This window comes from Lissotriton vulgaris, chromosome 6, assembly GCF_964263255.1.
Source record: "Lissotriton vulgaris chromosome 6, aLisVul1.2, whole genome shotgun sequence".
Classification (NCBI taxonomy): Eukaryota; Metazoa; Chordata; class Amphibia; order Caudata; family Salamandridae; genus Lissotriton; species Lissotriton vulgaris.
This window is the reverse complement of record NC_141694.1, coordinates 1,587,190,114-1,587,216,446: the sequence shown is the minus strand read 5'-3', so window position 1 is coordinate 1,587,216,446 and position 26,333 is coordinate 1,587,190,114. Positions and strand designations below refer to the sequence as shown.

General features: G+C 40.6%; 1 protein-coding gene across 3 annotated transcripts in view; it reads right to left on the bottom strand.

Annotated features, from left to right (window-relative positions):
* Positions 1-26,333, bottom strand: part of FSHR (follicle stimulating hormone receptor) — a 1,773,743-nt gene that overhangs the window by 1,130,021 nt on the left and 617,389 nt on the right. The window lies entirely within an intron of this gene.

Sequence of the window (26,333 nt, the reverse complement as noted above, 5' to 3'; positions counted from 1 at the left end):
AAGCTACCATTGTCTGTAGCAGAAGGCGCCTCTTACCATCAGGTGCCCCTAACTTATGGTATTTCATGTAGTATTTTTAGCTAGTTTATTTTACAAGAAAGGACCTTTACAATATTATTATTCTAATTTAGACGTGATTTCCTCTGAACTTCCGATTCATAGTAACCTGAATCCTGTGCATACTAAAGGTAATATAGCTCGTTATATGGGAGAATATTTTCTAACAATAGGTACAATAGATATAGCTGAAGCACACAAGAATAATTTTTACATGCATTTTACATGAAGAAGAAAAGATATTTTTGAATATAGTTGAGAAGATGAGAGAGGATTTCCAGAGAAAAGCTACAGAAAAGAAAGGTCAAATTCCTAAATGGGCAGAAAATAAAGAATACACCTTGAATGGCAAACCTCATGCTGCTATAATTGGGGGTTGGGGTTTCAAAGATGGAACCGAGCCAGTTTTTCCTGGGATTTATTACATATGTGGGAACAAAGCATATTACATATTGCCTGATCATTGGTATGGGAGTTGCTATTTTGGAATAGTATTCCCAAAAGTATATCATGTAAACACAATCACTGGAAACAATGAAGAAACAAATGGACTAATACGTAGTAAAAGAGTTAACTTTTCAGAAATTGTAGGTGATATATTTAGTGCATTGATACCTTCAGTGGGAGTGGGTCTGAATTCTCAACGAATTTGCAAATTGTCAACAGTGGTGGATCCTTTATCGACTGACACTGCTGGAGGACTGTTAATGATCAATACTGAACTAGTTGCGGTAAAATCAATGGTTTTACAAAATTGACTTGCTCTTGATACATTGTTAGCAAAAGAGGGCGGAGTCTGTAGAATGCTGAAAGTGCAACATTGTTGCACTTACATACCTGACAAAAGTGTAGAACTGAAAGGGTATGTAAGGAATATTACATATTTAGAAAAATAACTTCAACCCCTGGAGGTGGATAGTGCGTGGAAGACACTAACAGAAGGTGTCGCCTCTATAGGTAGTTGGTTTTCTAAGGTAGGAGAAAGTTTGGTAGGGAGAATACTGATGCTAATGGTGGGAATAGCCCTAATGATTTTAGGGATAATAACTGGTTGTAAATGTCGCAAGCATAAAAAGACATATACAGTGAATAAGAGAAGAAAGAAAAGAAATATTATCGAAATTGAATTAGAAGAGCATAATTGACATTTGTACAAGAAAGTGAAAGACCTTCATATGAAAAATGAAAAGAATTTTAACTGAAGGTTTGAAGAAATTGAGTTGGGTGAAATGTGAAAGTTGGTATCTGTTTCATTAAATAGTGATGATATAAGATATCATCGAAGAGGGGATTGATGGAGCAAGGTTGCACATGTAAAGTGACTTGCTTGTATTCAACCCTCTCAAATATAAAATTAATGTACTAACTAACATGTTTTGTCATATTAATATTGCATTACACAACATATTAGGTATCTAGGGGAAGCTCAACAATGTGCTTTTACTAACTATAATCCGCTTGCATTAAAATGGCTGCTTCTACGCAGGATTTTCTACTGCGCATGCGTCTGTCACACTCATGTGACATGCTTGGTGGGAAACCTTTGCTTCTGCGCACTAGAACTAAGATGGTTGTTCTGTGTCCTAACGTGCAAGAAGCTTGCATCGCTGCTTGGCTAAGCTGTTTGTTTTGCCTAAACTTTTAATGCAATAGTTTAAATAAAATAATGGTAACAGAGTAGAAAGAAGTGGTATAAAGTGCATTCATTTTATTCTGTGTCTTTAAAACTGTTTCTTTTCTATTAATGCATGTATCGTATTTGGGCCTAAATGTACCTCTGAACTCCATTTTGGAGAGACTGCGCCTGTGCGAAAGAAACCCCAAGCTGCTGAAGCTGTGGCATTGAACCAATGCCAATCTGACATGGATGGCAAGAGCTATGAGAAGAGTGAACTCCTCACCCTGCCAGAGGAAGCTGAAATGGAATAATTAGTTTGAATGTCTTATTTTTACATTTCACTACCGGGCAGAATAAAAGTAAATGGGAAGGTAAAGTTATGGGAGGGAACATTTGAATACATGATTGACAAGTTACCTCATAATAATATGGTGTGATGATCACTTCTCATCCTTTGTCCAATAAAACTGTGGGATTCACACATTTGCAACATTTGGGGGTGGTAGACTGACCTGGAAAATAGTATAACTAGGGTAGGCTTAGCTAGTTAGATTGTCCGACTTGTCCGAATAGCTTACCTGTCACTGACCGTACGCACTCAATAGGTGATCGAGAGCATAGTTGCTGGCGGAGAATTCTGTCAGAAGATTCGATAACCCAATCGGGGTTCGACTGTTAGCTGCAGAGAGGGTTTACAATGCTTGCATTTGAACTTTAGCTGTGGTGCTGGTCTTACCCTGTTGTGGTCTTGTCCTGATCCAATATGGTCCATAACCTGTCCTGATTCTGATCTGCACCTGTTCTTTCTCGCTGGCACCTGCACTTTGGGATTCTTGTTCTTTGTCATCAGCCAGTGGCCAGGGTTGGTCACCACACCATCCTAGGTAACTTTAAAGTGTGGGGTTGTCATTATACTGTTTCCTTTTCTCTACCCACCTTTCGTCAGAATGTTCAATTATATTTCTTTCCAAAATATTTGCATATGTATGTTTTAATCTACATCACTCTAAATAGAACAAGAAATTATTGATTTCATGGTTTTCAAAATTTTGAAATATTTACTTAGATAAAAGACCTCAAACTTTTTTCTTGAGTTTGTGGTTATTTTATGAAATACTAAATGTTATTTATTGCCTATTTTCTTGCTAACTCCCTTGATCCTTTGGACTATAGGTATCGATGACTTGGATTGGTAAGACAAATGGTATAGATCCTGAATGGTAAAATCTAAATTGATTGAGTGTAGGTTTACCTGTTTTAATATATATGGTATATGGGCCCAGGTGAGTATGTTGAACGAGTGAGCCCGCGCTCTATCAATAGGAACACTCTAAAAGGAATGTACATATAAAGATACAGTAATACTAACATACTACATACTCCCCCAATAAACACAAATGAGAACAGCACATAATCTTTGAATTTGATAGGTAATTTGCAATTACTATGGTTACGTACAACAGCATCATCGTTGGAGACATTGAGATTGGGTGAAACATATCTTTAAGAAGATTGAGGAGAACATGTGGGTGCAGCTAAATTATCAGTTTGAAAATTTTTAGTACCAAACCAGGACCAAAAGTAAAATCAGAGTCATTTTCAACTTCTCTGTTGGAATATACTTTGTTAAAAATTCCAACTTAAGATTTGGTAACTTTTACTACATTGTTCTTGCTCCACCAACCTCTGTTTTCCAGTAAAACAGAAGACTTAGTAACTCTAATGAAACAGACAGGTTTCTTAATGAGAACCCAATCATTAACATTGAAATCAATGTTATTAAATTTAGCTTTACCATAAAAAAAAACCTTTTGAAGTGACAGTTTATTGGTAACAATTTTTTTAGTGACTTGTAAGTCTGTTTCCACACTTCTTTTATTTTCCAGATCTTGGCCTGCAGTTAAATTGATGAACCATTTAGGCATACGTTTGGATTTAGCTTCTCTTCCTTTAAGAGCTTTAAAAGGTGTGATGTTAGTGGTAGACTGAGGGGTATTTAGATATGCCCAAATTTTGTTTTGTGAAAAATCAGCAGCATCAACATTAGATGCAAGAGCAGTTTGCACTCCTTCTTTAATAAATCAGTTTGCTCTCTCAACAAGGCCAAGAAGGGTTGTATAAAGCAACTTTAAGAGGTTGTATTTCATTGCTTTGTAAAAAACTAGCAACTTGATTAGAAAGAAAATGTTGGCCATTGTCTGTGACATTATAATTAGGGGTACCTTCAATTTTGAAAATATTTTGAAGAAAAGAAATGACTGTAGAAGAATTTGCTGCTTGCACAAAAGAATAGTAAATCAATTTAGAATGATAATCAATGGCAACAATACAATATCTTTTGTTTAAAGGTAGTAGAGTGAATGGGCCTGAAAAATCCAACGCAATTTTGTCCCAAGGTAGATCAGGAAATAAAGGTTTTTTGTTGACTTTCCAGTGTTTGTCTGAGACTACACATGTAGGGCAGTTATTGATAAAAAGATGAACTTGCTTGTCTAAACTTGGCCACCAATAGATTGTTTTAAGTTTTTTACAAGTTGCAGAGATGCCTAAATGACCTTCATGGGCGATATCAATGATTTTGTTTCTTAGCAAAGTTGGAGGAACAAAAAGGCCATCCCTGACACAAATTCCATTTTCAAATGATAGTTCATCACTGATTTGTGCAAAGGATCTCAACTCGTTGCTAAGACTTTTAGAGTTTGGCCATTTGGTTTTGATAAAAACCTCCACTTTTTTTAGAGTTTCATCAAGTGCCATGGCAGATGCCCATTCACCTTGAGAAATGGTATTGGGATACATAGCAACAGCGACAATTAAACCAACAACACAGTCAGTATGAAAACCATCTTCACCTTCACTACAATCTGGGAGTGGTAAGCGTGTGAGGCAGTCTGCTCGTACATTTTACCCTCCTTGGATGTATTTGATTATGAGGTTGTATTCTTGGAGCTTAGAAAGCAATCTTACTAGTCTTGCAGATGATTTGCTAATCCATTTCCTGACAGTAAAGACACCAGTGGTTTGTGGTCAGTAAAAACTTCACAAGGAACACCCTAAATATAAGTTTTACATTTTTGAACAGTCCATAAGATGGCAAGAGCCTTGAGTTCAATTGTACTATAATTACATTCAGTTGTTGTTAAAGCCCGAGAAGCAAAAGCAATGGTACTCTCTTTATCATTCACCGATTGACCAAATACTGCCCCTAAACCTTTTTGGCTGGCATTTACTGACATGAAAGGTTTGGCTTTTTGAACATAAGGTTGTAAAGCAGGAGCATTGATGACTAATAATTTGACTTTCTCAATAATTTCTTGAAGAATGTTAGTCCAGGCAAATTTGCACCCTTTATTAAGTAAACATCTTAATGGTTGTATTTTTTGGGCATAACCAGGAACAAATCTTGCGTAGTACTCACAAAGACCGAGGAAAGAACGCAAAGCGTCTTTATCGGACTGAGGAGGTGCATTGGGTATGGCTTGAGTGTTACAAAAGGTTGGTTTGATGCCAGCACTGGAATTTAAGCGTCCCAGATATTCAACCTCACAGACAAGTAATTTACAGTTGTTGGCTTTTATAGTCATGCCCTTATCTTGTAAAATTGAAAAGACTTTATTAAGAATGATCAAATGTTCCTCTTTAGTTTCAGTGTACACCTAAATGTCATCTTGAAATGCTTGTACCTGACTTAACTCACCAAAAAGATTGTCCATGAGCTTTTGGAAAACGCTTGCAGCTGATGCGAGGTCGCAGGCAATCTCAAATATATAAAAAAGCAGTGAGTGGTTGAGATTTGAATGAAAGTTGAATTTGATTATAAGCCGAATGTAAGTCGATGGTGGAGAAGAATTTTGATTTACCAATATTGGCTGACATTTCGTGTATAAGTTGTAAGGGGTGACAGTCAACCAATATATTTTGGTTGCGAGATCTTAGTTCAACACATAACCTTAGGTCGCCGGTCTTTTTTTTCTGCAAAACCACCGGAGAAACCCATTCTGAGGAATCTATAGGAGCAATAATGCCTTCAGCTTGAAGATTAAAAGAAAGGGTTTTAGGGTCATCTCTGACACTGAGAGGAATGGGTCTGACTTTGTGCACCTTGGGAATAGCATTGTCCTTAAGTAAAATGTTGTGTTGAAATCCTCTGACGGTGCCAACTGAATTTTTAAAAACATCAGGAAAAGATGCTGCAAATTTTTCAATAACAGAATCGTGATCATAAATGGATAGTATACTTGAAGGCAGTTCACCTAATACTATCTTGCCAGGACATAAAATAAAACCTAAAAGGGCGAGATCCTTCCACCAAATGATATTTCTTCCTTTTATTGGCACATACATTTTAGTTTTGATTGATCTGCCTAAACATGTGAGGGTATCCCAAAAAAAACGTATCAAATCAATATCTTGCTCTCCAAAAGTTTTCGGGTTGATGTCAGGAGCAATAAGCAGAGCACTGTCAGGCCATAAGTCATAAAATGTAACATCAGCTAGGATAGTAACAGGTGCACCTGAATCAGCCATGCTTGGGATAATGTTATTATCAATAGTGATATCAATAAATAGGTTTGTCAGAAAACTCAGAAATGTCAATTGCTACTACCATGTTTGCAAACTGAGAGGCACAGTCTTGTGTTTCATGTGTGTCTACTGAGATGTTGGCTATTCTGGGTCTGTTGGGATTTCTATTCAAATAAGTGTAAGTTCTTTTGTTACATACGTTTTGAAAATGCCCACATTACTGACATTTGACACACTTTTTGTCTAATGCAGGGCATGTGGGATTGTTCCCTATGTGGTTTCTAGAACCACACCGAAAGCAAATAAGTTGGGACCTTGTGGGTTGGTTTCCACTAAATTTCCTTTCTGAAGCTTGTTTTGAATTAATGGCACAAACAGTATTACTTTCAGAGACAAAATTAATAGTTTGAGAGGTGTCAGAAGAAACATTTTGTGTATTAACTTGAGTAGAAAAATTAGTATGTTGAGTGCTGGCTAGAACTTTGGATGTAACAATTGACCTTTAAATACTTTTGGTGATGTCAATTGTTTCAGCCACAGTGGGATTACAAGAAGTGAGAAGGCGCTCTTGTATTTAGAATGACAGTAAAACACAAATTGATCTCTTATATATGTGTCAACACCAGCACCAAAGTCACATTTCTCTGCTAGAACTCTTAAACTTGCAATATAGTCTTCTACAGATTCTTCTGAGGCCTGTGTACACATTGCGAAATTGAATCTCTCTAAAAGAACTTTAGTTGAGTCAGAATATTGTTTCCCCATACGTAGTTTTTCTTTTATAAATACATTCCAAACAGCATCTTCAGAGACTGGTGGAGGAAGGTGTGGGAGGTTTTCAAAAACCTTGCGACCAGCAGCTCCCTGGTGATTGATGAGAAGAGCCAGTTTCCTTGTGGGAGAATATCCATCAGCATCAATTGCAGTTAAGTAGTTCTCAAAGTCATTTAACCATTCAGCCCATTTTAAATCAGGCTAACCCGTTTTTTGTAGAAAAGGTGATGGCTGTATAACACCTTGAGCAGTGGCCATGCTAATACAGATGAAACAATAGTGTAGTAAAAACGTAAGAGCAAAAAAAAAATTGAGTATTAGAGAAGAATTATATAAGGGGTTTGCCAGAATGTGGATAAATATAAAGAATTGGCAAAATGTGAATAAAAATAAAGAAATGAAAAAAGGGTAATAGACTCACAGTTGCAACCCCTTGTCCAATGTTGAAAAATTAACCGGGTGATGAAGATTCCAAAGTTTTTCTTCAGTGTGCTTGGACAGTATGAAATTGATATTGATGCAGTTGGTGTGCGAATCGACGAGTGGCAATGAGATCGCACCGACAAAGTAATAAAATTGAGCGGTGGATGTGGAGAAACGTTTGGAGTAAAGTCGGATAAGCCGAGAAATCACTTCGCGACTTACTCAAAATAGCTGCCGTGCATCTGACGTCAACACGCTGCTCCCACAATGCTTTGCGGTTCAGCAACGTAAAAACAACGAGTCTTGGAACGCTTGGAGGCTTAGAGCTCGGAGCGTAGATGAAGGAGATGTGCAGATGGTAGCGTGCAGACGGCAGCAAGGAATGTTTGTGTTTGAAAGCGAGCGCTCGAGAACGAACCGTAAGAGTGCTCGCGGACAACACGTAAGTTTCACAGTAAAAGTTTTAATTTTTATGAAAAATGTCTGACCCACCTTCTGGATAGCAGATCACCATTCAAGATGGTCGAGACGAAAAGCACAAACTTGTAAGACCTGTGGGCTCCAAATTTAAAATCCAGAAAGTAAAATCGGAAAATTGAAAAAAAATTCCCCCCACTCCTGGTAACAAGTGTAGTAAGGGGTAAAAAGGCAAATAAACTGCAATCTTGAGAATGATCGTTGAAGCTGGATTTATTCCATAAGTACAAAGGCAGGGAGCCCACGGTAGAGCTTGCTAGTGAAGGAAAGCACCAACAGCAAACTGTCGTGGAGGGACAGAATGTAAGGAGAAAGAATCATAGGAACACTCTAAAAGGAATGTACATATTTAAAGATACATTAATACTAACATACTACACACAAGATGGCGGCACACAGAATGCGCTATGCTGGATGGCTCTCGGGGCGTCCAGGCAATAAAGCGTCCCATCGCAGCTGGGGAGCTGCCTAGCAACCAAAGCATGGAAGAAGTTGAAGGGAATCTTTATGAAGGTAAGAGTGGGCGCGATCTAAACACCACGCACCCCCTTTTTCAAACCGCGCTGCTGCAGTTAAACACTCATAAGTCCAAAGGGAAGCTGTGAGTGACAAAATAATATTAAAATAAAGATTGGCTCACCATCAATGGTCCACAGCAGCATTTGGAATATGATTAATTTCCTCATGTAGTACAACATGTTAAGATGTAGATATCATTGTAGTCCACAATGCAAATGTTACATTTGTGCCGCAAGCACCGTGTCTAAGGTCCAAGTAAAGCTCTTTACAAAGAGTGGAAAACACATAGCAGAGACAGTGCTGCGAAAGTCAATTTCAAACATGAAGATGCAGTGAGAGCAATATTCCAAACCAGTGCACAAGCATAGATATGTAAGCAGTGAGGAAAACTTTGGTAAATTGCACCTTCCTTATTAAGCAAGAACATCTTCTTTGAAAGCATTGAAAGCATTAGGAGAGCAGGATTACTCAAACTGTACCAGTAGCAGGAATTCCAATTGGAAAACCCAAAGAAGAACAAGCAGGCTGTCTGATGAGAAGGACACTGGTCAAGTGCTAAGAATGGCACAAGCAGTAACAGAAGCAGGAACTCCCAACACATTAAACCAATGAAGTACAAATAGGTTTGGACTGTCTGTTGAAAGAGACAAAGGTGGGGCTGGCATGCCTTGTACTTCAGTCTGAAGGTTTATTCTTAGTTTCTGTAGCTTTCCTTTGAAGCTTTTTCATTTAGGGTCCTTTTTTTCTTTTAAAAACACACATAGTTTCATTTCCCATCCTCGTCGCCAAAAATATATAGTAACGAAGTCCGCAGCCAGGATGCAGATTTAAGTAGATTTATTGAGACCATTTACATGAAGTTAAGTAGTAGAGATACAGGCCCACCAGGAGCATTCTGCCTGCTGCTCAGCCCATACTCCAACTGACACACTCAAGCATCAAGGCACCCAAACATTCCATTCAAGACTCTCACACCAACATTTCATGCATCACATTCACACTGGTTGAGCAGCTAGGGAGAAAGTAACCAGATAAATACAATACAGGTTACAACATTTTTTTTATCTGGAAAAAAGAGAATCTGCATTACTATGGCTTAGGAACTTATTGTCTAATATTTTTTTTCAAATTACTATGCTCCTATAAACATAGTCAGTTACACCATGTCCCTTTTGAGTCCCTCATTCTTTTCCTCTTACTTTTCAATGTCTATATGATTCTGCTGGGCCATCTTATTGAATCCTCTGGCGTCATCCTCTATCTGTACACTGATGACACTCAGATAGTTATAAAAATCTCTACAGATGCTGAGACTTCAGCGAACCAACATTTGTATTGTCTTTCTAAAGTTAACTTTTAGATGAGCCATAACCACTTAAAACTGACTGGATATAAAAAAAATGCTAAAACGTTCTCCTCGTATTGCCATCCTAAGACCAGATTTAATCTGGTCTTAGTTATTGGTGCTGCCCCATCCTTGTAAATATGGGGCAGTATGAAAAAGCAATGGGTGTTATGGCGGAATGCCCACTGCAACGCCTATTGAACGCCCCTTACGCTAAGTGAAGTGTGAAAAGGGGCCTTATTTACTAGGCCGTGTTAAGCCATGTAAGTGGCTTAACGCTGCCTTGTGAATAAGGACAAGGGGATATCGGTATCAGACCGTCATTAAAAGTGACGGTCTGGTGGCGATTTCCCTTGTAAATATGCCCCCCAATTACTGCAGCGTTAATGTACTTATGATTGCTGCATGCAAAAATGCATAGGAGTCTATTCATAACTGCATCTTATAGAACATTTTGCAGTATTACAAACGGTACTACAAAATGTTATTCACAAACAAATGTGCAAAGTTTCCTCTCAGCCTCTTCTATCTTTTTTCTGTATGAAGATCTCCGCCTTGAGTGCGGAGCCTGCTCACACATAGGTATACATTTTAGTATTAAATGTGGGAGAGACAGATGGGAGTGACTGAAAAATGGGGCGCATTTATTACTAAAATGGAGGGGGAACAGGAAGAGTAAGGAGGGGTTAAGGGAGTGTATGGGAGGGGTTTAGGGAGAGATCTCTACCCACCTACAAAAGAGTCTATTTATATTCACAAACTGCACTTCTAAAGTTACTTCAGCCAAAAAGAGACCCAGAACATTAGCTCAGAACTGAAATTAATCCAGCAACACAGATGGCGAACCACTGGTACTGCAACACACTCACATAAAATCCATGGGGTTAGGAATTTGAAATAAAATCCATAGAATGCAATTTCTCATTTACACTAAAATAATACAATTATTCAAAAGTATAAATATGTAATTTTCGAAACATATATCAAAACAGTACCTATTTTTTATTTAAAATAAAAAAAATTCCCACCAAAAATAATTAAAAAAACAAATTATTATGCATTTATAACTATTAAAAGTGGTGTCTAGAATGAAATAAAACGTAATTAAATTAAACATAATTTTACATTATTTTTTTTTAATTCACAAAAGGTTGTGAAAATATTTTAATATAAATAAGAAACATGTTTTAAAATAGACTCAAACATTGACTGAAATTTGACAAAGTAATGTTCCCACTGGGATTGAAAAGCGAGTTGACATTGATAGATAATCTCTTGGATTGAGCATATGATTTGGGAAGACCTCCTTTTTGTAATTGGCAAAGAAGTCGACTGTGGGCCACAAAATTGATTTGATTTGCTTTATCAATTTATAGAGCGCGCGAATGCCCGAAGGCGTCTTGGTGCTAAGATATACCCTTGTCTCTTGAAGATGTTGTTAGAGCTATGCGGAGAACAGCCAGGTTTTAACTTCTTTTTTAAAAGATTTCAAAGATGGGCTGATTTTTATGGCAAGAGGCAGCTGATTTCAGGTTCTTGCTGTATGTACAAGGAAGCTTCTTCCGCCCCAATTGGCTCTTCTGAATCTCGGGATCCTGATAAGTCTCTTTTGGTCGGATCTGAGAAGTCTATTTGGCTCATAAAGTTTTAGATGTGACTTCAGGAATTGTGATCCAGTTCCGTTAATAGCCTTATATGCCAGGCACAGTGATTTAAATTGTACCTTTTTGCAATAGGTAGCCAGTGCATGGTTTTTAGTTTGTGGCTAATTGGCTCAAACTTAGGTATGTCTAATACAAGCCTGGCTGCTGCTTTCTGCAGGCATTGAAGTTTGGCTAGGATTTTCATCCTGGCTCCAGCATAAAGGCCGTTCACGTAGTCCAGTCTTTACAAAGCTAAAGCTGTCACCACTGTTTTACGCGAATCTTGTGGTAGATAAGGTAATATTTTTTTTATCATTTTTAGGATATACCAGAGTGTTGATGCCAGTTTGCTGGCTTGGGCGTCGGGCGTTGGGAGACTGACACGTAAGGGGGAAGACAAGGACCGATATTTGGTGGCTATGACCACTTACTATAAAAACATTAAAAAAGCGAGGAAAATCAGTCTCACGTCCCAAATAACAGAGGCAGGCAATTCTACCCGAGAGCTATTTAAAATCATACAGGCCTTCACTAACCCAGTAATTTGTGAGAGCCCGGATATCTTTACCCAAGATCTCTGCAATAAAATTTCCCAGTTTTTCGAAGATAAAATTGAGGGGATATATAAGAAAATTATGAAAGTCTCAGGTCCCTTAAAGACTGAGGCCTCTGAAATTTCCCCAATGGTGACCCTTGGGAATACCCTTCATGTAATCCCAGAAATAACTCTAAAAGATCTGACCACACTTATTAGCAAAATGAAGACCGGCTCCCCTACTGATTTGATTCCTGCTAAAATGATTTCCCCCCTGACGGAATCTCTAGGCCCCACTATTCAAAAACTATTGAATCTCTCCTTTGCCGAAGGACAACTCCCACAACCCTGGAAAGAAGCGGTAGTGAACCCCATATGCAAAAACACCACCCTACCTTGGTCAGAGCTCTCCAACCTCCGCCCTATTTCCCTCCTCCCTTTTTTTAGCAAACTGGCTGAGAAACACGTCAACACCATCATTTCCAGCTTCATCGAGGCGACAGGGGGCCTGCACCAATCACAATCTGGGTTCAGGCCCAACCACAGCACTGAATCGGCCCTCCTCTCGGTGACTGATAAGATCAAAATGTCACAGGATAGAGGGGGTTCCATGATTCTAGTGCTGTTGGACCTGTCCGCGGCCTTTGATACCGTGTCTCATAACATCCTCCTCAGCCGTTTGCAGGGAGTGGGGATCGGAGGCTTAGCATTATCCTGGCTGGAGAGCTTCCTTTCCGGGAGGTCGCAATCTATTAGCCTGGGCCCCTACCGTTCCACCTCGAAGGTGCTCACGAAGGGGGTGCCGCAGGGCTCATGCCTTAGCCCCACATTGTTTAATGTATATGTGGCCCCCCTTGCTGAGATTGTGCGGAAGTATGGGTTCACACCGGTTTCCTACGCTGATGACACCCAGCTCCTCTACCCTTTCAGCTCCCTTGGCCCTAAAGTCAAGGAAAACTTTGCTGAGGGTATGAGGGCAGTGTCACATTGGATGGCCGCAAACTGCCTCCAATGTAACGTTGCAAAACAGAGGTTATGCTCTTCGGCAAAGCAAGTCTTCTCTGGTCTCCAGATTGGTGGCCGTGGACCTGGGTCCAGTTCCAACATCAAAGCCACACGTTAAAAATCTAGGGGTAAAAATTGATCAAAAATTGACCCTTAAGGAACACACCAACCACACCATTGGCCTTCTAGGACGAGTCTTCCCGTATCTTCCTGACACCTATAGGAAGACACTAGTACAGGCCCTGGTTACTAGCCGCCTGGACTACTGCAAAGGCCTGCTGACGTTAGCAAATGCAGATGCAGTAGGCCGCTTGCAAGTGGTCCAGAATACTGCGGCTAGACTGGTCATGAGTGTACCGGCTAGGACTCCCTCTAAGCCCTTGTTGGATGAGCTGCATTGGCTCCCTATACGGCAGCGTATCAGTTTCAAGATATGCTGTACGGTCCACAAATGCTTATATGGGGATAGTCCTAAATATCTTTCTCAATCACTTGAGCTGTATCAACCCAGCCGGTCACTCCGCTCAAGTAACCAAGCTCTTCTAAAACCCCCTACAACAAAAAAATCCAGACAGGGAGACCGAGCATTCTCCTCAGTTGGCCCTGCTTTATGGAATAAACTTCCAACAGATGTGAGAATGACCACCAACCATCCGTCCTTTAGAAAGGTATTAAAAACTCTCCTCTTCCAGGAAGCATCTCAGTCCCACTAATCTATCTCATTGACTCTGTTAATGTTCTGGCTGGCAAAGCGCGGAGATACCCTTACGGGATTGAGTTCAGCGCGATATAAGAAATTAAAATAAAATAAATAAAATAAATGAGAGATTGGTGTCTAGAATAAAACAATTGATCCACAGACCTATGTATATGAACGTCAATGGGTAAAATATCATTTTTCACACTGGGTAAAGCGGCTGCCTAGCTGGTAGCATAATTCTTATGATACACTTATCGGTAGCTAAAGAACCAACAGACACCATGTTAACCAAATTATGGGAGGCACCGATTCGCATCTCAGCCTCTTCCAGGATCAAATGGCCTGCTGATGAGCTACTCTTGGCTCAAGCTTCCCATAGCCACTTTCAATTGGTGTGGAGGATTTTCGGACTTGGAGTCCCTATCACACAGCAAAGATCTGAGCAGCACCACAATTCACAAATAGTATTTCTGCTTCAAAATGTCCTGCACTGTGGGATAGATGGACTTCTTATATGGCCAGTTTGTGAGCCAGCGGTTACGTTGTGTTAGGAAGATAACTGGTCCTAGAGCAACAGGACTGTGGACTGTGTCGAAGGGAGGATTTGGAATGGCTACCCACTGTACTGGCTTTGTTGGTGTGGTCACGCTGTCCAGTGTGCTATAGGATAAATATCAGTGCAAGTACCCTCTATCCAGCTGGGTGTCAGCTATTGCAGGCCAACAGGGCCTTTACATACTTCTACAGCTACGTCCGATAATTGTTGGCGCTCCTCATCTCTAGGAGCAGCCGACATAACAGATGTCCAAGCTGCAGGGGCACGAGAGTTGGAGTCGCCCTCACCAAGCAAAGATATTGGTAGCGAAGTATTTCACAATCAACCTCCAACTACGAAGTATCCTACGCTCCAGGGGAGGCAAGCTTGTCATATAGTCTGTCCGTGGGCAGGCTAACAATGACACAGGGGGTTACTCGCACACAGCTTTCCAAGTGAGTCTATGGCCAAGCAGAGAAGAGTTTGCATTACCAGGATGAAATTGCCTATGTTGTAAACACTAACTTGCTTGTGGGTATTTACAAACATCTACGCGCCCTGGAAATGGTCAGAGAATATTTCCTGCCAATTTCAATAGTAGATCTTTTTCAGAGTTGGAGTAGTTTAGCAGAAGATGTTTCTTTAGAGTGGAAAATATCTGCCCACTCTAGAAGAAAAAGAAAAGGATATCAAGTGACTTGGCAAGGATGTTTCCCCCCCTAAACTAGTAGCAACTAAAATAATCTAAATACAAACATCTGTACAAAAAATAAATAGAGACCCCGGAAGAACAGGAGACACTACGTTTTTGCAGAAAAGAGCTGCACTGGGCATAACGCAAGGACAAACACGGAGAGCGATTTGTCTAACATGTCAGAGGCATATCTGAGGTCAAAGCCAACACATGCATATGTAGAAGAAATTTTCCTTGAAAAACCTTGAAAACGAAAGCCACCATGTATGCACATTAATCCTAAAATGTGTTAGTTGCAAAAGCCAAAAGTGCAGAAAATGACGGCGATTACGGTGAATTAGCCACTTACTTTGTGGCATCATTAACGCGGCCTCAGGAGATTTGAAAGTGTGTCAAATGAAGGAAGCAAATAGGAAAATGACATTTGGAAAGCAGACTAAAGACCAACTCTGCTTAAATTCATTCCACCAGTTAGCGAATAAAACTATGAAAAGACATATTTGAGCAGCTAGTGGGTCATCCAGTTAACTTGCAGTTGCTGACCTTGACCACATAGAAAGTTGTTGAGTGCCAGAGTCAATCCGTAGAAAGTGTTGTGTAATCCTACAAACTAAATTATCTACATATAAATTTGAAAGAAAAAATCCCACATTCCAGTGACGTTTGGTCAAAGGGACGACCCTGAATCTGTCATTTAGAATTGTACAAGTGCATGGCTCATCAACAGATATGTTTCCGTTGAAAAGTTTGCGAGTTACAACATGGGCAATAAGGAGTTTCCGTGAGTGTATTGTGACAACAGTTCGATGAATTCTGATGCTGAGGTCTCCTCAAGCTGCAAATCTCAATCCGCATTTCATCGGCATAATGCAGGCCCCTCCGTTATGCTGCGCAGAAGGCCGCGAAACCTCCTTCATGGGGGCCCCCTGTTCAGCCAAATGCCTGTGAACAACTCTATGATATAGGAGACTCAGTGGCCCCTCTTCATATTCTGCAGGACCGGGGTCAATTCTTCTTATGCCACTAACGCAGTTTATGCAGCAGTGAACCCTGAGGCTGTATAGATCACCATGTTGATATTTTACCATGTACAGTATTGTTATTGTTATTTGTATTGTGGACTTGTAAAGCATACAATATAGCATTGGCCTCATTTAGAAGCCTCTTGCGCCACTTTTGCTTCATTTTTAACATGGGGAAAGTGACTACAGGTGGCGCAAGGGGCTTGTAAAAAAGCCCAATGGAGCGTAGCATTCTTTCTGGATGACTGTTTCATATGGTTCCAAATTTCCTTTGCAGTATGGAATCTTATTCTAACAGTGCAGATATCTGAACAGTGGAGTGATTGACACTGAGGGGCAGATTTACAAGCCCCATGCACCACTTTTGCGTCAATTTTAACATTGGAAAATTACGCAAAAGTGGCACAAGGGGCTTGTAAATCTGCCCCTGAATACTTACTGTGCCTAGTGGAAGAGGTGGAAAGAACTGGATGTAGCTAAAACCAATTGTCGAGAACCTTGGGCGTGTATTCCAAATCATGCGTAAAGTAATTTTTACTGAAAGAACATCCTCTGATCTGACAGAAAAAGATAAGTTGCAGAATGATGACCCCATTTAGATAGCTGGGTTATACCACTTCTCATCGAGAAGTCCTCAGGCTTGTAAATACCAGTGTAAACGCAAAAACCAGATTGAGGGGGTCATTATGATCGCGGATGAGTCCGTCCGCGACCATAGAGGTGGAGGGAACCTCCGCATGGCCTGCGGAGTTCCCTCCTGTGCAATTAGGATGTGACCGCCACCCTGGCGGTCACATCCTCTATTTTTAACATTGCGGCGGGTGCTGCTTCAAGCAGCACCCGCCGCAATGTTAAAAATGAAAGCTGTGCATTTGCATGCACAAAGCGGCATGCACCGCGCGGTGCCTGCCACTCTGTGCACGCAAATGCAGGGGGGTCGCGCGGTGCCTGCCACTCTGTGCACGCAAATGCAGGGGGGTACCATAGGTACCCCCCATGTCCACCCCCCACCCACCCTGCATCCCTGGGGGCCCGCAACGGGCCCCCAAACAAGAATCTGTATGCATTTGCACGGCGGACATGCCGCCGTGTAAAGGCATTGAAATTCAGACATCCTAATATGGCTGGCGGTGTCTGAGAGACATGCACTTGATATTGAGTTTAAAGAAACAGGAGCTCGCAATCTGGACCGAGCTGATGTTCCTACTGCTCTATCTTTTTTTCTTTATGGACAGCAGACTATGGGGCTGCCCAGAGAGCAGGGTGGGCTGCCTCTATCCAACTAAGCCTCATGGTCCCATTTTAGTCACAGCCTCTAATGGTGTAGAGCTAGTTTGAACATTTCACCAGCACTGATTTTGGGGCCATATGTATCAAGCAGAATTGCATTCGCAAATGCCCAAATTCGCCATTGTCTAATGGTATGTATGAGGCAAATCTGCGTGCAAAATAAGGAATCACAAAATTTGCGATTCCTTTTTTTGCGATTGCATTTAAGGAATCGCAAATTTTGCGATTCCTTTAAAGCAATGTAAAAAGCACCAAAAAAGTGCAAGTTGGTCTTAAGGAATCGTAAATTACCACCAACTTCAAGTTGGTGGTAATTTGCTATTTCTTTAAAAAATTCACTTTTTTGCTATGTGAAGCACATACATGCCCTTAGGGCATGTATGTGCGCCACATGTGCACCCATGCTCATTTCAGGGGTGCAACAGGGTGTCTTTTTGACATCCCTGCACCCTTGAAATTGCATTCTCAATTTGCGATTTGCTAATTGCTAATCACAAATTGAGAATGTCTTCCAATTCATTCCTATGGGCCTCTAGGCCCATAGGAATGAATGGGGAGGTATTCCTTAATTGCGAATCACAATTTGAGATTCGCAGTTAAGGAATATGTAGGATTGGCAAAATGTATTGCAAATCCTACATACATAGCATTTTGCGATTCTCAAATAGCGATTCGCAATAAATCGCTATTTAAGAATCGCAAAATGACTTTTTGATACATATGGCCCTTGATTTCCAGTCCGGACGTCTTCAGTCTGATCATTGTTGGAAACATGTAACCGAACTGAAACTTGAGCTTGAGGCTGCTTATTGCTGGATTGGAGCAGTGCTTAATTTGTGACGGTGTTTTCCGGTGCTGAGCACCTGCACTTAATAGTCAACACTGGCTATAATGGCAGTCGGCCACTTGGGGTGCTGTTTGCTACTTTTGAAATTAGCACAACAACAGTTATTTAATATTCATTTAAAATGAGAAATACCTGCTGCCTGAGCCATTTCTATACCTTTTAGTGGCCTGGAATAGTCTGTACTGCCACACATTTAGGCGTGAAATGGCTAGTTGTTGTGCTGGTACAGTCATTAGCAGTGCTGGCATGGGCAATGGCAATGCAAACTGCTTTGGCCTCCTGACGATGGCCCTGGCACTTTGTTTTTTTTTTACAAATTAAGCACTGGATTGGAGCATCTCAACAAGGGCATGATCCTTTGGCTTGTCAGTACCGGAGTACAAAAGAATGAAGTATGAGGAGGACCCATAGAAAATAACCCAGTGACTCAAAGGATCAAACTGCAAGATGTGTGATAGAAAGGACCATAAATGCAAGACTGCCTATAGAGATATAAAGTAAGAAATATATGACAGAAAACGGATTTGATCCACAGAAAGACCCAATCACCATTATACGATTGTAAATGTGCAATGGTCTCTAGAGGAAAAAAAACAATCCATCACATAATTGACATCTTAAGGCACTCAGCACCACAGCCACATCCTAACCATGATCTCCCCAAAGATCTAGCACTCACTCTTTGTATGAAAGACATCAGTGAGCTGCCTGCGTGCTCCACATTAGTGTGTGACATCACCTTCCATAAGCGTAACTATTATATGAGTGGAAGAACCAAGTTCTACTCAGTTGTCTTCAAAAGATCCCTTTACGTAAGCCTGTGTGCTGAAACTGTCACCACTTACGTGCAAAAAGGTTGTGAGAGAAGAAGGGCTCTTTTGCTGGCCAACCTATATTGGCAAGATACACTCACAGAAGAATATTGACAAATGAGTCAGAGGATGAAATCTAAGTCAGAAGTGGTGACTTTAAATGCCATGAACAGCAAATAACTGCACAAGCAAATAATTTTGACAAGGGAATTCCATTTTGTTACATCTTTAAGAAAGGCTAGGGCTGAACAGACTTGTACTTAGTGAACAAAAAGTCCCTAATGCTGACTGAGGAAGACAGACAAGCAAGGTGGACCAAGAAGAGTCCCTCTTACTTTCCTCATCAACGTGTCCTCTAGGTAAGAGGAAGAGTTTTTTTTGAGCTGGTAACCAAAATAGGAAAGGAGGGAGATCAGGAGACTCAAGAGGTGGATGACACCTTGTCACCAGATAAAGACCTGCAAGGGTATGACATTCTAAATTAACACCAAATTGCCACATTCTCTGAGTAACATACTGCAATCTATAGCCTTATTGCTGGCAATACTTGTTAATGACATTGACCATGGCCAAGACATAAATATTTTAATATTACAGTACCTCATAAATCTTGAAGCCAGGAATTAATTGTCGAATAATAACAAGTCTAATACTCACGTGCAGCAGCAAGAGCCTGAAGCCCATGGACAAGAGTCCTGCCATAAAAATTTGCAGATCCACAAAATTGGAAGTAGCAAGTCATGCCCCCAGATACAGTCACAATTGTGATCAATTGGGAGGGGCAGGGGATAGATTTTACCCGTCAATGGATATTTTAGTACAGGAGGAAGCGAGGCACGGACACGAACCCCACAAAGAATTCAGTAATAAGGATATTCTGTACAATGACACTGAGGATGATAGTGAAGCTTCTAAGTCTGAGGTAAAGGATGGACAAGAACATAAGAGTCAGTTTCTTCCAAAAGAGCAGTGAGAGGAAGAGAGACCAAAAAAGAACTACAGAAAAATGCCTAAAAGGCAAAGAAGCGAGGAATATTGAAATGGGCGGGAAAATGATTAGGATTGTATCCCAGCTAGGGAAAGAGGATAAGTATCCCCTGGGTGAAGCGAATTTGAAGGAAGGAAAGCTGTGAGGAGATTATTTTCAATATATTTATTTAAATTAAGGGTGGAGGGAGGTAGAAGAAGCTATAATCCATTCAGCTTCCTTGTAATCAGTCAAAATCAATGGGGAATGGATCACTTATACCTGCAACCAGAGTCTGGGTTTTCTAGCCGTCAATACTTAAAAAACCCACATTCACATAGACAGGTTGTTTGGAGGTTTATCTTGATTGTTCGCCTGTATCAGATAAGAGAGAGCCTCATCATTGGGTTTCTTTTTTTTCATGCTTCCTCCACCTGGAGGGAACCATTGGTTATTTCAGTAGTGATCAGTAATAAGTGAAAAGTGAAAGTGCTCGAGTGGGGTGGGTTTGTTAAAAAATTGATCCTCACACTACCTAAACTGTAACTTTATTCAGTTTGGTGCCTAAGGAGAGTTAAAAAACAGTGTTGTGCATAAATGACCTATTTATGAGTCCACTGCACTCATTAGTCCAAATAGGTGGTCTACATGTTTCAGCCCCTTTAGGTGCCCTGAAAAGGGACGGGGGCTTTCTTCAGGACCTAGAGATCGATGTAGGAAAAGGGTGATGTCCAATTCCAATGCAAACAGTCAGAAAATTGTGTATCTGAATATAAGGTCAATAGTACCTAAATGAGAGTAAAAGAAACACATGGAGACAAAATAGGGGGTGATTCTAAATGCTGGTTAAAAACAGTTTAAAGACAGTTTAAAAACAGTCTCATGATGATGGTTCTATTGTTCAACTTGAACATGTCATTGAGAATATAAGCAAATACGATAAATGGCAATTCTTTATAAGCCGTAAATACAACAATAGAAAACTCGCAATAGAGAAAACACAATAGAAAAATGATGTTCGTATCTTTCCTATGGCTGGGTCATTTTATGAACCTATGTGAGTGCTCTATGTAATAATTAGTTACATTGTTTCAAAAGGTGGCACGTAGTGGAAGTGGAACATGTATAGCAGTCACATTTTGCTTTGTGCGCTACAGTATGAGCTGAGCAGTTTGATTAAATTTACATGTTGTGTGTTAGGCATTGGGTTCAAAAGGGTTCTCATATATTTGATTTTTGGTGTTCAGGTGCTGACTCACTGGGAATTGAGGAACCGATATCTCAAATGTAGCGAGTATCGCGTTGACTTTCAGTATGATATTACAGTGCTCGGACCCTGGTCGCAGGTACAAGTGATCCATTCCCCATTGATTTTGACTGGTTACAAGGAAGCTGAATGGATCATAGCTCCTTCTACCTCCTTCCACCCTTGATTTAAATACATTTAGCAGCGCGCAGCTGTGGGAGTATTTTCCGATTTGGAATTTAGAAATCCCCTTTGGGGGCTTCTCTCGTCACAAGCCACCAAATTGGTTTAGCAGTACATTAAAAAAATGATAATGGCTGAGAACTTAGGTTTAAAATACTCAACAGATGAGATTAATGCAATTCTTTCTCTACCCTCATTACTACAAGATAGCGATCTATCTCAAACCCTTGCACAAAATATTGACTGGGACGATCTGTTAGAAACTAAGAAGGAACAAGTGAGAACTGCTATTCATGGCGTAATCATGACTCTGGGCACACAATGCTCCACGCATCTTCCTTCAAGATTTAGCATTCCAAAAAAAAATGGTCTGTAATTACCTGGAAATGCGCCAGAGACTATCTAGTTCTGATTATTAAAACTGCAACAAGAGTAACAGAAGCTTTGACAATCAAAATACAACTCAGTGGGGCAAAACTGAAAAATATGGTACACATCACTGTCTATAAAAAAAGACGAGAGGAAATCAATCACGAAATGAACGAGACCAAGAATACAGAACCCAGAACAAAATAAAAACATTGGGCAAAGACCTCAAACGTTTCTCAATGGAAAAAATGCATCCTTATAGCACGGATGACTACAAAGCACCAGACAACTCAACTGATAATGATACCAGTGGTACCTCAACTGACAATTCAGATTGGAGTGGTGAAAAAACAAGACAACCACGTAGAAATAGAGGAACAACAGACGTCAACAAGCTGTAGACCCAATATATGGCGCAATCCACAATATGGAGATCAACCGCCACCTCTCTTCCAACCTTTCACATCGAACTATCACGGATAGATGAATCCATGCACCACAGGACCACCACCAATGGGACCATTCATGGGACCATGTATGCAACAACCGCCTTTTTTAGGGAGAGGCCAACCAAAACAAAGGGGATGAAGAAAAGGAGTTACCTGGACAGATCAAGAGAGACAAGTACTAACCAGGAGCATGTCAAGCATGTCGAAAGAAAGACCAGTAACAAGCACGACCTACTTATAATCAATTTGACAGACATTACCCTAACCAAAGAACAAGAGAATGTTCTAAACAAAGGTTTAGGTTTCGTACCAACACCAACACTTGATGTCTTCAAAATACAATGTGAGATGGCTGAATTTTGTAGGAAGTTATAACTAAAGGCCTTTTTCAATGGCAAAGAGGAAAGCACCACCGATGGCGACACATCACTACGACCAAAATCTACTTTTTTCCCACTGAATCATCAAATTCCAATAGAGAGTCAATCCTGTGAACAGGCTGTTATAGGTGGAAGATATCAGAAAACAAATCACAAAACTATTCATGAATACTACTAGGGCCAAGAAACAAGCCTTAGATGAACTTAGAATACACAAGAACCTTATAATCAAACCCACCAACAAGGATGGAGATTTTGTGCTTCTGAACAAAGATGGTTATGACCAACAATGCCTTGAACTTCTTTCTGATGACAAATTCTAGAAAATCATCAAAAAGGACCCTACGCCTAGGTCACAATGATCAATCAGAATGATGGTGTAAGAAGCAGAAGTGAACAGATAGATCTCCAAAAAGGAAGCAGATTTACTAGGACAAATTTCCCCAAAAGTACCCTTCTTCTACTCACTCCCAAAAATACACAAGGCAAGGAGACCACCACCGGGTCTCCCTATTGTGTCAGGTATAGGTTCGCTCCTTGAACCACTTTCCTAATTTGTTGACCAATACTTGGGACCCAGGGATACAAGTTTACCACAACAGAAAACAATGGAGACACTGAAGGAACTACATTTTGAACAAAACTGGGATCAACGGACACCCAGGCACTTTGTCCTGGAATTTCGCAAACTCGCTCTTACAGAAAATTACTTAGAGTACAACGGGACAATGTACCAACAATACCACAGAACATCCATGGGAAGCACATTTTCCCCTAGTGTGGCAGGACATTATGTGAGTAGTTTCGAGAAAACATTTAAAAAGAACAAAAACAACCCCTACCTGCCTAAAATCCAATTCTGGAAACGGTATATAGATGACGTCATAGTGATTTGGGAAGGCACTCAAAAAAGTCTACACAGTTTTCATGACTGGATCAATACACAGGACCAATGCCTCAAGTTCACCTACACCACTGACAAGAAACAATTGGACTTCCTAGACCTAACCATCTATGTGGAGGATAACATTATCAGAACCAAGACCTTCTTTAACCCAACTGCTAAGAACAGCCTACTTTCCTACTATAGCTTCCATTTGCGCCCACTCAAAGACAATCTACCTTACAGCCAATTTCTTCGCCTCAAAAGAAACTAGTAGCGAGCTAACAGATTACAAGACGTAAGCTCAAAACTATGCAGATGAGACTACCCAGCTAATACTGTGGCAAAATGCCAAAAAAGAGCAAGAAACCAACCAAGAAGGACTCTACTCAAAACAGCATCTAAAACCCCTGCACAGAACACATTGACCCGCGTCACTACATACAGAATAGCTAGCAACGCAGTCAAGAAGATAATAAACCACAATTTGGCGAATAGTAACATCAGGCTCATTTGACTGGCCAAAACAAAGATTCGCTAACAGAAGAACAAGGAATGTCAAAGATATCCTGGTGCATACACGACCCCAGAAGCCAAAAATGATTGAAACCACCAGCACACTATGGACTATGCAACCATCACTGGCCACTACCCTTTTGGACACTGCTCGGTATGCAGACTGACCACCACCACAAAATGCATCCAACTAACACCTAAGCTAAAGTGGACAATTCATTAACTCTGAACCCAGATTCCTAAATGATCACCTTCGAAAAGGCGATGCTTATCTGATACGTTGTATGTCCTGGAATATTGCTGGACTAAGGTGGAACTGGCAGTCTTGAGAAATTCAAGGTGAAGGATAATACTATTGTTATGTTACAGGAAACTTGGTAGTCAAGTGATGTGGTGATGAGTGATTTTACTACTTATATTGTAAATGCTGTGAGTGGGAAAGCCTGATGTCGCCTTACATTAATAAAGACACAGATGGTCAATGAGGATTTGTAAGGAAATTAAAGATTTGTTAAGTGCCAAGACATTCTTTGAGTAGCTGTGCTCTGTGTAAAACATGTATGGATTGATTGATTGCTTTTTTAACAGGCTTAATAGGAGTGTTTAATCAAAAGGTCCTTTTTAAAACTACTGGAGAGAAATATAGTTATAAATACATATTCGCCACCAAATAACAATCAGGACAAGTGAGTTCAGCAATTGACACCCCTCCTGGATGACAGAAATATAACATATATTTTGCTTGTTACATCCCTGGGGAGGTGGTGGTCCTGGGATGTGGGGGTGGGGCACGTGCCTCCTCACATTAAATATAACATAAGCTCTGGGGAAGCGGTGGTGTTTGGGGGGTCCTTTGGTTTTTTCACAGTGGTGGAGAAAGGGGATGGGCCTCCGACCAATTTCAGGAATCCCACTTTGTAGAAATTACTGGCGGTACCAGAAGGCCTACTTGGTCCCCAAAGTCCCTCTGGAGTAAAGTGGACATCATGACCAAATAATAGTATACCTGGAGTCATGTTTGCAGAGTGGTGAAGAAAGGGGGCCCAGTCTCTGAAGACCTCTTAGCAATCCCGCTGTTTGGGACTTACTGAATAGAACAGGTGGGGTAATTGGGGCAAACCATACTCCAGTGAGTCTTAATCAGCAGAATAGCTCAGACCTGGTAGGAGGCTACACCACTTTTCTCCACCCCTCTGCAAAGGGTCCTCCTGGTGCATACTAGTAGGGGATGAAGTCCCCTTGGCTCTTGTGGGTCCTTGGTGGTCAACTAGCCAACCTGTCACCTCCAGCAAGACACACACAGCTGAAGAGACTCATATGGACTAGTGTTAAGGTTCATACATCTTGAACATGTTTTAAACCTAACTTTTCTGTACCAGTTTCCTTCGACTGGGGAGGTAGAGCTTGCAATGCCTCAATAAATGTATCAGTGCCTTTTAGTGGACAAAATGGCACATGTAAAGAAGCAGTAAACAACATCTTTTTCACACTGCATGCTCTCCAAATGTGCCTTGTAGATGCTGCATTCATCACTTACTGTTTATTATACAGGGCAACCACGTATAAAGCTCTGTGTTCAATGCTTGAGCGAGTCCTGCCTAGCTAAGAGATCTGTGGTTGCAGGACTGAAGGCCGAAGTAACTCTGACAACATTTGTACAGGGGGATAATAGACTTTATAGATTTTAGGTTAGGGCCATCAGCTGCACCACATGTGTCAGACTATGCATAGAATTGTAGACATATCTGAGGCTTGGTAGCAGTCAAATATTAAAACCTGGCAGAGTATGCTTTCAGGTTAAAGCACACACCTCTCTAAGCACGACCTACTTGCAGTGTACTGTTGAGACTTATATTGGCCAGGATACAGATTGATACATGTGGCAACATCTTTTAAACCTCACTTTTCTCTGCCAGTTTCCTTAGAGAGGTAGAGCTCACAATGCCAGGACTAACTCAAAATAAAAGGTTGACTCCTCTTGTGCCGCTCTTGTCAGTGTCAGCATCTTTCTAGTCACCTCAAGGAGTGTGTCAGTGCCTTTTTAGAGGCAAGGTGACACATGTAAAGAAGCCAATAGGTACTAGATTAACTCTGTTTCACATCGTATGCTCTCTAAATGTGTGTAGTAGAAGCTGCATGGATCACTTTCAACACATTATACAGGGCAGTCAGGTATGAAGTGTTCAAGTTGTTCCATGATGCCTGCCTAGCTAAGTCTTGTGTGCTTCTGGGACTAAATGCTAAAGTAACTCTGACAAGATTTGTGCAGGAGTAAAATAGACATTATATTTTTTATGTTAGGGTAATCAGCTGCACAACACATGTTAGACTATACATAGAAGTGTAGACATATCTGAGGCACGGTAGCAGTCAGACATTCAAACATCACAGAATATGCTTTCAGTTTAAACCACGCACATAACTATTTATGGACTACTTAAAGTGTACATTTGCAGGGAGTTATATGGACTAGGATGAAGGTTAATACATCTCGTACATGCTTTAAAGATTGGTTTTCTT